The 14,879-nt window shown below is 42.7% G+C and overlaps 1 long non-coding RNA gene across 1 annotated transcript; it reads left to right on the top strand.

Annotated features, from left to right (window-relative positions):
- Positions 1–8,340: 8,340 nt before the first annotated feature.
- On the top strand, positions 8,341–9,443 carry LOC146705166 (uncharacterized). The gene is made up of 2 exons (XR_014921300.1): positions 8,341–8,588; positions 8,716–9,443. It is a non-coding gene; the product is annotated as an uncharacterized LOC146705166 (long non-coding RNA).
- Positions 9,444–14,879: the final 5,436 nt, after the last annotated feature.

Below are 14,879 nucleotides of genomic sequence, written 5' to 3' on the forward strand. Positions count from 1 at the left end.
GGCACAAGTGCTTTGCTCTCTCTGTAAAGGAGAGCGGGCAAAACGAATAAAACGACAACATCCGGTTTCTCTGTTACCCCGTGATAAAAAAAAGAAAAAAGATCACCTTTCTCTATCGTATCTTTGCATTTATGATACTACATGACACATTCGTGAACTTGAGAGGAAGAAAACCCGGGTTAGGCTCAGAGCGCAGAGCTGAGAGCACAACGGGCCAGGCAGCAGTGCCTGTATAAGGACGTTTGTGTCAAGCATGGAGCGCACACACCGGCTCCATGCTGCTTTTATTTGGAGAAAATGGTCCCCAAAAAGATTTTGAGAAGAAAAAAAATATGATCTGTACATGATCCACATGTGAACAACATCGAGTGTGATTGATTTGAGTACTTACAACTCCGCAGTCCAGTCAACACACATTCATCAAACCATCCTACAAATGTGTATATAAAAACCCAAATAAGTAATAAAGAATGATTATTCACACATATTTACTTCACAAATCTGACCGTTTTCACTTTCAGAGAGCTGCCCGTGACTCTGCAAAGTGTTGGTCACATTCTTTTTTCTCACTTACAAATCGTTCACGAATCGCTCGTACACAGCATGAAGAGACACAGAGATAACGGCACGTGAGCACTTCGGGTTTTGAGACCCTTCACGCGGACAGCAACTTTATTGTCATTGCGCATGCACAGGTACAGGGCAACGAAATGCAGTTTGCATCCATCCAGAAGTGCTTTAGTGATATAGATATATTACAATATATATTAGCAATAATATAGATATGTGAGTATATGACAGAAATGGGTCTATTATGGTATGTTTTAATGTACACGGTATGAAGTATGTTGTGAATATTCTATAACTATAAGTATGTACAGGCTGTAGTGAGTACAAGCTATGTACAGGATATGGACAGGATATAAATATGAAAAACTATACAGAATATGAAATAAATAACTTTACAGAATCTGGGATATACAGCTATACAGAAATGGGAACTATGCAAGTTGTAAACAGTTGTAGGGTTAAAAATCATCGAATGTACAGAATGATTATTTACACAGAGCTATACAGTAGTGCAGTTAAGATAAGTGAGATATAATTCCTACAGAGGCTATATAAAGTGCTAGTGGTTGTGAGTGGTGGTTCAGTCCATGTTATTATTGTGTGTTTGAGGGTACAGTTGTCCATTGTGTGTGTAGGTGGTTGTGGGTGTGTGTATGTTCAGTCCATGTGTTAACGTGGGTCAGATGTCAGGAGGCAGAGTTCAGGAGTCTGACAGCTGTGGGGAAGAAGCTGTTCCGGTACCTGGTGGTCTTAGTCCGGAGGCTCCTGTGGCGCCTCCCAGAGGGCAGGAGGGTGAAGAGTCCATGTGATGGGTGACTGGGGTCTTTGATGATTTTCCCAGCCCTTTTCAGACACCGCTTCCTGTAGATGTCTTTTATGGCAGGAAGTGGTGCTCCGGCGATGCGCTGGGCAGTTTTCACGACCCTCTGCAACGCCTTCCGGTCCGAGGCAGAGCAGTTTCCGTACCAGACTGTTATACAGTTGGTCAGGATGCTCTCGATGGTGCAACGATAGAAGTTCACCAGGATGTCTGAGGACAGGTGGTTCTTCCTCAGAGTCCTCAAGAAGAAGAGGCGCTGGTGAGCCTTCTTGACCAGCTTGGAGCAGTTGGTCGTCCAGGTGAGATCCTCGGAGATGTGGACTCCCAGGAACTTGAAGCTGCTCACACGCTCCACAGCCGTCCCCTTAATGTGGATGGGTGTCAGCATTCCTCCTGTAGTCCACGATGAGCTCCTTGGTCTTCTCGGTGTTAAGCAGCAGGTTGTTTGTGTCGCACCACTCAGCCAGACGATCCACCTCCTCCCTGTAGGCGGCCTCATCGTTGTCACTGATGAGGCCAATCACCGTGGTGTCATCTGCAAACATAATGATGGTGTTGGAACAATCAGCAGGTCTGCAGTCGTGGGTGAAGAGGGAGTAGAGGAAAGGGCTCATCACACAGCCTTGTGGTACACCGGTGTTCATCGTGATTGTAGATGAGCAGTGGTTATCCAGCCGGACATGTTGGGGGCGGTTGGTCAGGAAGTCCAGTAACCATTTGCAGATGAGGGAACTGATGCCCAGGTCTGTCAGTTTCCTGATGAGTTGTGAGGGGTGGATTGTATTGAACGCTGAACTGAAGTCTATAAACAGCATTCTGGCGTAGGTGTTGTTGTTGTCCAGGTGTGAGAGGACAGAGTGCAGTGCGATGGAGACTCCATCCTCTGTGCTCCTGTTCTGGCGGTATGCGAATTGGTGGGCGTCCAGGGTGGGGGGGAGACAGGATTTGAAGTGTGCTAGGACCAGCTGCTCTAAGCACTTAGTGATGATGGGGGTGAGTGCTACTGGGCGGTAGTCATTGAGGCAAGATGGGTTGGAGTTTTTGGGTATCGGGACGATGGAGGTGGATTTGAAGCAGGCCGGTACCACAGCGTGGGCCAAGGACAGATTGAATATGTCTGTGAGCACTCCTGCAAGCTCCCCAGAACATTCCATGTGTACTCTCCTTTAAGGTCATTGTGTATTGTTGTTGTTGTCTTCTTAAATCGGATTCTTCTTCAGTTTTCGTTTGCAAATCGTAGAAAAAGAAAAAAAAACTTGGTTTAAGAAGATGTCAAGGCCAAACGCAGTTCAGTATGATATCGCCCAGAACAGACACATACACAGCGGTTACAGCTTCACAGTCATTTATTCAGTTTGCTTTTTAAGGCTGTCATCACCGGCTAGCGCACACAGTTGCTTTAGTGGGGTTTGCTCTCTTGCAGCCGGCCACTCTCAGCCCCTCTCCCTCCTTCTAGGTCCCAGCATGCTACTGAAATAGGAGAGGTGTGATTAGACGATGACAACGAGCTGTATTGGCCACGTCCCCTAGCGCTGCCCCCTGAACCCACTACACCACCCCTTCCCTGCAGCTGAGCTACAGACCACACCCCGTCACACACAGTTTCCCTTAAATGGGTAACTAAACTTTTCTGGACGGGCTTTCAAGCAAAAATTCAGACTGCTCTGTTATCAGAATCAGAGAAACTTTATTAGTTCCAGAGGGAAATTGAGTTGTCATAGCAGCAAATATACAACAAATAACAAGCACTCATACAAAGTGAGTGTAGAAACAAAGATGATAAAGAGAGAGATAAAGATAAATATAGAGCTATAGGTATAAATATACATATAAATATAAAAGGAAAAGTATGTGTGCAAATATGGCGTGGTGTACAAAAGTGACAGGGTGCACTGAGATGTAATTAATTCTCTTCCACATGTGTAGGTCTGACTAAGTGGATGAATTAAAGAGTCTGATAGCAGCGGGATAACGTTCCCTTAGACAGCGAGGTTAAAGGAACCTGTTGCTCAAAACTATCTAGACTTTTTTAGTCGCTGGTGACATAAAAAACTAATTATTGGAACAACATCTAAATCCCCCAAAAATTAGATAATGACTGAAACTAGCACCACTGATGAACAATGGGCTGTGAGGTCAGTTTCTTGATCATTAATATGCAAATTAAAATGGCCATTGATCAACAACCATTGATCAACTGATCAGTGGTTGTTGGTCAGGCAGCAGGGCCTGCCTAAACAAAAAACCCTAGTTATCCCTTTTGTGTCAGGAGTAACAGTTGAGGCGCATCTTCTCTAAACATAGCGTCTCTGTGGTTTTTAAACCCCAAAACACGCCTCGCCAAAAATTGGTCCACCCCAAGGATCGGGTCCTCCGACACAAACAGAGTAATGTAGTGTACGCTGTTAAGTGCCAGGAGGATTGTCAGGATTTATACATCGGGGATACCAAACAACTTCTTGCTAAGCGGATGACACAATACAACACAGGCCAGTGGACACTCTTTCAATGATGAGGATGTACACATGCTGGACAGGGAGGAACGCTGGTTTGAGCGCGGAGTCAAGGAGGCCATTTACGTGAAAAGGGAAAGACCATCTGTGAATCGAGGAAGGGGCCTAAGGGTACATCTTTGGCCATCTTACAGCCATTCCCGAACTCTCTGTGATACTCATGGTCATTGATCAATGGGTGTTGATCAGTGGTTGTTGATCAGTGGTCATGACAATTTGCATATTAATGATCAAGAAACTGACCTCACATTGTTTGTCAGTGGTTCTAGTTTCAGTCATTGTGCAAATGTACTGTTTATAAGGTTGGGGAAACCTGCAGTCAGATGAGACTGAAAAAGTCCCTTGGATGATGATGAAACATTTCTCCCACTGAAAATGCTACGTCCAGATGAACAGAAGCAACTGTTGAGCTAGTTAATAGGTATGTCCTCATTGGCATCTGTTGGGATTTTATTTTGAAAGGATTCAATTCAATTCAATTCAATTCAATTTTATTTATATAGCGCCAAATCACAACAAAAGTCGCCTCAAGGCGCTTCATAGATACAGAGAAAAACCCAACAATCATATGACCCCCTATGAGCAAGCACTTTGGCGACAGTGGGAAGGAAAAACTCCCTTTTAACAGGAAGAAACCTCTGGCAGAACCAGGCTCAGGGAGGGGCGGCCATCTGCTGCGACCGGTTGGGGTGAGAGAAGGAAGACAGGATAAAAGACATGCTGTGGAAGAGAGACAGAGGTTAATAACAGATATGATTCAATGCAGAGAGGTCTGTTAATACATAGTGAGTGAGAAAGGTGACTGGAAAGGAAAAACTCAATGCATCATGGGAATCCCCCGGCAGCCTACGTCTATTGCAGCATAACTAAGGGAGGATTCAGGATCACCTGGTCCAGCCCTAACTATATGCTTTAGCAAAAAGGAAAGTTTTAAGCCTAATCTTGAAAGTAGAGATAGTGTCTGTCTCCCGAATCCAAACTGGAAGCTGGTTCCACAGAAGAGGGGCCTGAAAACTGAAGGCTCTCCCTCCCATTCTACTTTTAAATACTCTAGGAACAACAAGTAGGCCTGCAGAGCGAGAGCGAAGTGCTCTAATAGGGTGATATGGTACTACAAGGTCATTAAGATAAGATGGGGCCTGATTATTTAAGACCTTGTATGTGAGGAGCAGGATTTTGAATTCAATTCTGGATTTAACAGGAAGCCAATGAAGGGAAGCCAAAACAGGAGAAATATGCTCTCTCTTTCTAGTCCCTGTCAGGACTCTTGCTGCAGCATTTTGGATTAGTTGAAAGCTTTTCAGTGAGTTTTTTGGACATCCTGATAATAATGAATTACAGTCGTCCAGCCTGGAAGTAATAAATGCATGAACTAGTTTTTCAGCGTCACTCTGAGACAGGATATTTCTAATTTTAGAGATGTTGCGCAAATGGAAGAAAGCAGTCTTACATATTTGTTTAATATGTGCTTTGAAGGACATGTCCTGGTCAAAAATGACTCCAAGGTTCCTCACAGTGTTACTGGAGGCCAAGGTAATGCCATCCAGAGTAAGAATCTGGTTAGATACCATATTTCTAAGATTTTCAGGGCCGAGTACAATAACCTCAGTTTTATCTGAATTAAGAAGCAGAAAGTTAGCGGCCATCCAGGTCTTTATGTCTTTAAGACATTCCTGCAGTTTAACTAATTGGTGTGTGTTATCTGGCTTCATGGACAGATAGAGCTGGGTGTCATCAGCATAGCAGTGAAAATGTATGCTATGTCTTCTAATGATGCTGCCTAAGGGAAGCATGTATAATGTAAACAGAATTGGTCCTAGCACTGAACCCTGTGGAACTCCATAATTAACCTCAGTGTGTGAAGAGGACTCTCCATTTACATGCACAAATTGGAGTCTATTAGATAGATATGATACAAACCACTGCAGTGCAGTACCTGTAATACCTACAGCATGTTCTAATCGCTCTAATAGGATATTATGGTCGACAGTATTGAATGCTGCACTAAGGTCTAGCAGGACAAGCACAGAGATGAGTCCACTGTCAGAGGCCATAAGAAGATCATTTGTAACCTTCACTAAAGCTGTTTCTGTGCTGTGATGAGCTCTGAAACCTGACTGAAACTCTTCAAATAAACCATTCCTCTGCAGATGATCTGTTAGCTGTTTGACAACCACTCTTTCAAGGATTTTTGATATGAAAGGAAGGTTGGAGATTGGCCTATAATTAGCTAAGACTGCTGGGTCTAGAGATGGCTTTTTGAGTAAAGGTTTAACTACAGCCAGCTTGAAGGCCTGTGGTACATAGCCGATTATTAGAGATAGGTTGATCATATTTAAGATCGAAGAATTAATTAATGGCAGGACGTCTTTGAGCAGTTTTGTAGGAATGGGGTCTAAAAGACACGTTGAAGGTTTGGAGGAAGTAATTATTGAAGGATGCTTCCTGTTATGCTGCGGAGTATACTCGAGAGTAGAGCTGGGCGATATATCGAGTTTTTAAAACATATCGATATATTTTTATACGAGATATAAGATGTGACAATATCCTTTATATCAATATAGTCTATGTTACGTTATAATTATAGTTGTGGAGCCGCAAGTTTGCCTCTCTTTCGTCCACTTTTGTCTCTACGCAACGTTACTCCGCCTCGCCTTCACTGAAGACAACTCCCCCTCCTCCCCCATCGCTTCACGTGCAGGTGTTCCAGATCTACTGGCGTTTAGATCAACTGGCGTTGGTCGAACAGATGTGTGGCAGTCTTGCGTTTCAGTAGCTCCTACCGACAAACCAGCAAAAAAAACGCCAAATGTGTCATCTGTGACACTTGTGAGGTTGTCTCAAACACACTCCGTCAGTCTTGATGCTGTTGAACAACAAAATGTTTAAAAATGTGGCGAGTTTACCTGGTGATATCCTCATGCGCGACGCGATCGCGAAAACAGCAAACAAGTAACACCACGCCGATGTTGTCCACAGGACAGCAAGAGTAAACGATCGGGAGACTCTTGTCGTCGTTATCGTTCCCCTCGCACGGTTTATTTCTCCGAATTCAGCGTTTTTGCTTCACAACTACAGCGAGCAGTTTACTTTATGCACTAACATGGAGTCGAGTCAACCAGCGCCACCTCTGGCCAAGTGCCACAGCCTACAGCCAGATCAACCTGTGACACATCTGCACCACGTTTGAATTCGTGTCATGCACATTTGTACCTTTCAATTGTGTCTGTTTGTGCGTCATGCAAATAAACCTTTGAAATGAATGAAATGATATCATGTATTTATTATCAGCCTACATTTGTACAAAATGCCAAATGACATACACATAAGAATCACCATCCTGATATCAATACTTTTGCCCATACGAAAAATGTCGTGAACACACTAATATTTCACCAGTGTTGTAACATCACATGTCGTTAGCGTAGTCTGCCTGTGTCTTCCCTCTGCAAACAAACATGTTAGAGTTGGTTGTGATATACAGTCTGCATAAGTGTGGTCAATCTAATAAACATTTATAAGGAGATGGCAGTTACTGTGAATGTACAGCAGTTACACAGTGATTAGTAATAAACAGTCAGACAATGACCCTGACAATCTCATTCAATCTTGCAGATTGCACCTTCTGTGGAAAGTGGTACCACACGGTGTGTGTGGACTTCCCCTGTGCAGAACGCGACTACAAATGTTGTGGGTGCTAAATAAACAGAAACAAATGATCCCTGTTGTCTTTGCTTACTGATTGTTTTTAGTGTTGACAATCCACATTGCTGGCATTGCATCTTTCAACATGTTTGTGGGTAGATTTGGATGTACCAGGGGTAAGTGCAGCCACTCAGCCTCTACTCAATGTGATCATAGCAGCAGGTGCAGATGTGTCACAAGTTAATCTAGTAGTGGGCTATGGTCATGTGTTAGTGGTGGGAACAGTCATATCCACTCACTCTCACTGGCTGTTTATTACTAATCACTGTGTAACTGCTGTGAATTCACAGTAACTGCCGTCTCCTTACAAATCTTCATTAGATTAACCACACTTATACAGACTGTATATAACTCCAGCCATGTTGATGAATTGCCTATATTGGCTGGAAATATTCATTTTCAGGGAAAAGACACAGACAGACGATGCTTACAGGATGTGATGTGACAACACTAATGAAATATTGATGTGTCATATTTGTCCAAGGCGTATTTCATTGTTATGGAAAAAGAGAATATTAAAATCATGATGACCAATTGGAGTGGTGATTTCTATGACTTTGTGTATATAATTTGGAATTTTGTACAAATGTAGGCTGATAATAAATACATGATATCATTTCATTCTTTCCAAAGGTTTATTTGCATGACGCACAAACAGACACAATTGAAAGGTACAAATGTGCATGACACGAATTCAAACGTGGTGCAGATGTGTGTCACAGGTTGATCTGGCTGTAGGCTGTGGCACTTGGCCAGAGGTGGCGCTGGTTGACTCGACTCCATGTTAGTGCATAAAGTAAACTGCTCGCTGTAGTTGTGAAGCAAAAACGCTGAATTCGGAGAAATAAACCGTGCGAGGGGAACGATAACGACGACAAGAGTCTCCCGATCGTTTACTCTTGCTGTCCTGTGGACAACATCGGCGTGGTGTTACTTGTTTGCTGTTTTCGCGATCGCGTCGCGCATGAGGATATCACCAGGTAAACTCGCCACATTTTTAAACATTTTGTTGTTCAACAGCATCAAGACTGACGGAGTGTGTTTGAGACAACCTCACAAGTGTCACAGATGACACATTTGGCTTTTTTTTTGCTGGTTTGTCGGTAGGAGCTACTGAAACGCAAGACTGCCACACATCTGTTCGACCAACGCCAGTTGATCTAAACGCCAGTAGATCTGGAACACAGGCAGCGACAAGACGGACACGGCAAATCTCCGTTAACGAGTTACTGCGCATCGCCCCATGCGTGGGGCTGGACGGCGTCAACGTGCTAACGAGCTAAACATGCTAACGAGCTAACAGCGCTAACCCTAAAATCCTTTCATTCTCTCAAAAGTTGATAGCGCGCCTTATGTATGAATTCTGGTTGTGCTTGATGGCCGCGAACCGATTTTATGTGTTACACGGCGCTCAGCAATCTGTCAAAAATGTTTGAGTACGACTTTGGTAAGCTACGGAGCTGCACCGCTTGATAGATTGTCGGCGCATTACGGCTACCGAAGAGCTTCGCGGAGTGATATGTACTGTGCATCAACGTAATATTACCGTATTGTGTGTGTATAAGGACCATAAATGGCACCTGTAAGAGACGTGGTTATGAAGCGGATTTCAAACTCCAGGCTATCAGTCACACAGTAAAACTTGGGAACAGAGCAGCTGTGAAATCTGTCTGTCTTTGTTATTACGCTCAGCGTCTTTTAGTTTACATTTTGACTGCACAATTGTGAGCTCTTTGTTTAGCACAAAAACAACCTTGTTTTCTTTTATTTATGGAGCATTATTATTTAATGAATGCTCATAATTTAATTTTGAGTAATTTTTCATGTACATCTGTGCTGTATGTTAATAAAAGTGCCTGTGTGACATCTGGGACACAGCTTTGACTAAGAACTCTCTTTTTGTTCTTACTTTATGGCTTAAAAAAAAAAACGAGATATATATCTTATATCGCCATCCAGCTAAAAAATATCGAGATATGAATTTTGGGTCATATTGCCCAGCCCTACTCGAGAGTTCAATAAATAAAGACACATTGGTGTGAATGTTCCAGTAAAAAAGCCGATGCTCCACGTGTGATTATTCCTCCAATAAGTATCTTCAGTATTCATGCAGATTCTGCTGGAAGACCCGTCTCTGCTAACAGGTTATGGGCCTAGGAAAATATTGAAGCTACGCCAGGGGAAAGTTTACCACCAGAAAAGTCGCAAAGTACAGCGTGTTCGGTGAGGACTAGCATGCTAAGTTAGCACCATGAGTAAGCGTGTTGGTGAACCCAGTGACCGATGAGTAAGGTTGGTTTTTGACGGAGATGAGAAGAATTATGAACTGTGGGAGACAACATTTTTGGGACATCTTAGATTACAAGGTCTAAAAGAGACAATATTGAAGAGTAATGACGAAGATGAGGACGACGAAGATAAGAATGCCCAGGCCTATGCAGAGTTAATACAGATCCTGCATGATAAGAGTTTATTGCTTGTGACGAGAGAAGCTGCCGATGATGGACGCGAGGCACTGAAAATATTAAGAGACTACTATGCCGGAAAAGGTAAACCAAGAATTATCAGCCTTTATACTGAACTGACTTCTCTGAAGAAAGCAAGCAGTGAGAGCGTCACGGAGTACATCATAGCGCAGAGACACTTATTACTAGTGCTGGGTATCGTCACTGATTTCTAGAATCGATTCGATTCCAATTCACAAGGTCCTGAATCGATTCGATCCACGATTCGATTCAATTCGATTTGAATCGGGGAAATTTTGCCTCAGTCAGAAATATTATAATTCAGATCATGCATCAGTACATTTACATATTTTTGTATCTATAAAAAGGAAGCTGACACTTTCCAGACTTTATCAAAGGTGTGAGCGTCACAGCAGATGCCTTTGTGTCAAAGTAGCTGAAGATAAAACACAGAAAAACATGAAGGCGACTTTCTTGGCCTGGGATTTTATAAAAATATTCTGCAGTACATCAAAAACGAAAGAAAACCATTAATCAACATATGAACATTACCTCTGAAGTTACAGCGGTTTTATTAGAGACACGGCTAACGTTTTGCATAATTTTATAAAGTTTAAATTTGTTCAGCCTATTGAACGGCAGAAATTAGGTTTTCTTTTCAGAAGTAAGTAAAAGGAAAAAAAAACATCGGCCGACAGCGCTGTAAATAAGCGTAAATAAGCAAGCGAATAATGCAGAAAACAGATTTCGGGGATAGACGGGAAACTGTTCTTGAAGTACACTGAGAAAGAGAGAGAGAGAGCTGTGCATGAAGTGTGATTTTATTTTTATTTTTTTTATCGTGGTGGAAGCAAAACAGCAAAAGTCAGAGGGAATTCATGACGATGTTTATGTGAAGCTTAGTTTGGATCTTCTTTTGCTGCTGGTTCGGTCAATATTGTTTGGAGAGAGATCAAACTAACAGCTTTAGAATCAGCGCAAAAAGGGCGTAAACACAAAGCATGGACCCGCCGAAACATCAGAATCAGCGAGCTGTCGGCTTTCAGCCCCGACTGTCCGTGCCGTCGGGTGAGAAAGGCGACATCTCACTGATTCTGATCCGCGGGTCCGCACTTTGTGTTTAGGTCTTTGTGCAGAATCCGTGTACCTGCTCTCATTTACTCTTTTAAATGTATGGTGGTTGTCAAAATTTTGTGACGTTTCACCTGAGATTCTGGAATTTCGGGCAAAATACATTTATATTAAAAAATCGATTCAGGATTTTAATGAATCGATATCACGTTATCCAAGCCAGAATCGATTTTAATCGAGGAATCGATTATTAAAACCCACCCCTACTTATTACTAGAGATGGCACGATACCACTTTTTTATGTCCGATACCGATACCGATATCATAAATTTGGATATCTGCTGATACCGATATGAATCCGATATAGTGTTTTTTAATCAACAAAACTGTTTTTTAAATATCTTGCTGCATTTTGTATAAGTTCATACTCAAGTTTAAAACAACAACTACACTAAAGCTATTCTGTTATACCTGTATGCAAAAAAAAATATTTCATAGTTCAGCAATACTGATCAATCTAATAAACTTAAACCTACACCATCCTCCCTATTCTGGTGTTTTAAAGAGTACTTAGCATAAATATTAAGCAACCTAACTAATAGGGTTCCAACTCCCAGCAACAACAAAAATAAATAAATAAAAAATAGGGAACCACCCCTCACGCTCCACCTCATGATGCTTAATCGACGTAATCAACCTTAATTTGATGCAGTGTGAAAAAAATGCACAGAAATCAATTATCTTTCAAGAAATATTAAATAGATTCAACATCTTTCTTCAACAAAATTGCAGACTGCACAGATGGTACCTTCCCAAAGGAAAAAGTACTATAGCTTACTAGGGTATATATATTAGACTTAATAGTCACTATATACAGTAATTGACTTCTATTCATTTTACATCAAATTAAAACTTTGGGTGTCAGATAATTATTTATTAAAAGCTAGATATTTTAAATGAGAATAAGAAAGAAAAGTATGTCTTTGTGCCCCTTTTCCCTGTTAATGCCCTATCGGCCCCCCTGGCTAAACTTTGCTAGATCCGCCCCTGCACAGTTACCAGCGTCAGCTACGTAGAAAAAGATCCTCGAGTAGAAAGTAATATTAAATACATTCTAACAATAGCTGATCAAGCTTAAACGTGCTGCTGTTGCTCAGCCGCTGGTTTACTCTTTCTGGTGCAAAGTGGGCCAAAAACAAACCAGAGAGACTAACTCGCACAGAAAAGCCGATCAGCTGATCGTTAAGCAGTTTCATGATTGAAGTAGCAGCAAGAAGAGGCAGTCGCTTGTTAAGCTTAACGCAGGAATGCTTTACAAACATTCAGAGATGGACTTACACACTTGCTTTACTTCTCTCGGGATAACTTTGTCGGAGATGAAATGCCGGGTTGCTAGCAAAGCTCCAAATGCTATCCAGACCACCGACAGGTCCCGCATGCCACAGCCGCTCTATCACGTGATGCATACTGCTCCGACGTGCTAACGTTCTGAGGTGAGTTACGGCGTGTTGCAAGTTTTGTGAGGTGCTTTCGTGATATTTAATGGATCGGATTACATTTTTTATTTTTCTCCGATATCCGATCCAGTAATTTAGGTCAGTATCGGACCGATACCGATACATAATATCGGATCGGTCCATCTCTACTTATTACAGCCCTGAGAAATGCTGGAGAGACACTTAGTGATGGTCTGCTTGTAGCGATGGTGTTAAAAGGTTTACCAGAAGCCTTTAAACCTTTTTCTGTTCACATTACGCAAAGTGAATCAGAAATCAAGTTTGCGGAATTTAAAACAAAACTCCGCAGCTATGAGGACACTGAGAAAATGCGCTTGGTGGAACAAGAGGATAACATCATGAAGGCGAGAGTGCAACCTAGCGCGAGACCCGCAGCAGCTGCTAGTGACCACAGGAGAGACATGTCAGACATAGTCTGTTTTAAGTGTGGCCAGCGGGGACACAAGGCCAGAGCATGCCTCTACAAATAATGGTGCGGTCACTGTAGGAGCAACACCCATCGAGAGTCGACTTGCAGGAGACGACAACGGAATGATGAAGCGCGCACAGCCTCGGAGGAGGGCGGCAACGCAGAGAGCGACGACACCTATGTCTTCCGGATAAGCGATGACTACGCGGAACCTCAACAGCGACAGGACATCAGGACCAAAGGCCTAATGGTGGATACTGGCGCAACATCACACATCCTGAATGATAAAACAGCGTTCAAGAGATTTAATGACGACTTCCAGCCGGGAACACACTGTGTGGAATTAGCTGATGGCACCAGGTGTAAAGGAGTGGCTGAAGGCAGAGGAGATGCAGAGGTGTGCTTGGTTGACAGCAGAGGGAGACAGTGTAAAACAACACTGAAAGACGCTCTATATATTCCCTCATTTCCACAGAATATCTTCTCTGTGAGAGCGGCCACCGCGAATGGAGCTACTATCATCTTTGAGAAAGGAAGGAACGTCCTTCAACACAGAGAAAGTTCTACATCCATGAGCACAACAGACAACCAAAGTCTGAACTGTGAGGTGTGTATCCAGGGAAAATGTGTCCAGACTAGGAATAGAAACCCTGACAGAAGAGCTGAGAAACCCCTTGAGCTGGTACATACGGATCTAGCAGGGCCGATAGATCCAGAATCACGAGATGGACACAGATATACATTATTGTTTACCGATGACTTTTCCGGTGCAGTATTTGTATATTTTCTCAAAAACAAAAGTGAAGCAATGCAAGCAACTGAAATCGTTTTGGCCAATACAGCCCCACACGGGAAGGTTAAGTGTATCAGGTCAGATAACGGCACAGAGTTCATGGCAAAGAGTTACCAGGCATCATTAAACAAACATGGAATAAGACATGAAACTTCAGCCCTCACCAGAATGGTACAGCAGAACGTGGCTGGAGAACACTTTTTGATATGGGAAGGTGCATGCTTATTGAGAGTGCTGTACCAAAGGAATTATGGACATATGCAGTTCAAACAGCGGCTATTGTGAGAAACAGGTGCTTTAACAACCGGACAGGACAGACACCTTACTTTTTGCTGACTGGTCAGAAGCATAATCTATCCAGAATGCGAAAGTTTGGGTGTGAGTGTTATGCTTACAAGCAACACAAGGGTAAGCTGGATTCTAGGTGTACAAAAGGGATTTTTGTAGGCTACGACAAAAACAGTCCAGTATACAAGGTTTATTTCCCAGACAGCGCTAAAATGCAAAGGTTTAGGCTGGTTAAGTTTGTAACCAAACACAATGAGGAAAAGCAAACACAAACTGATACGACATCTGAGGATGAGGACATACAGGTGAGAGAGAGACGAAACGTGAACAAGGAAAGCCCCAGTACCAGTTCACAGGAACCAGATACTGACAACCAACCAGAAGTGAACAGTCAGATGCCACTTAGTGATGAGACTGAAAACTCCAGAAGCTATCCTTCTAGAACAAGAAAAAAAGCAGATTATCTAAATGAATATGAGTCAGGAGAAGACATTGATGATCAAGTGCTGACTAACATAGACTACTGTTACAGACTGATAAGTAACTCACTCGTGACATTCAGTGAAGCTGTAAAGTCACCCAACTCTAAAGAGTGGAAAGCAGCTATGGATGAGGAAATGCAATCCTTAAAAGAGAACCACACTTTTACCCTAACTAGCTTACCTGAGGGGAAGAAAGCAGTGGGGGTAGATGGGTATATGTGAAGAAAAACAGTGGCGATGGATCAG

The sequence above is a fragment of the Copadichromis virginalis genome, linkage group LG7, assembly GCF_057382275.1.
Source record: "Copadichromis virginalis isolate Kocher_CV1m ecotype Utaka linkage group LG7, C_Virginalis_male_GT1.1, whole genome shotgun sequence".
Lineage (NCBI taxonomy): Eukaryota > Metazoa > Chordata > Actinopteri > Cichliformes > Cichlidae > Copadichromis > Copadichromis virginalis.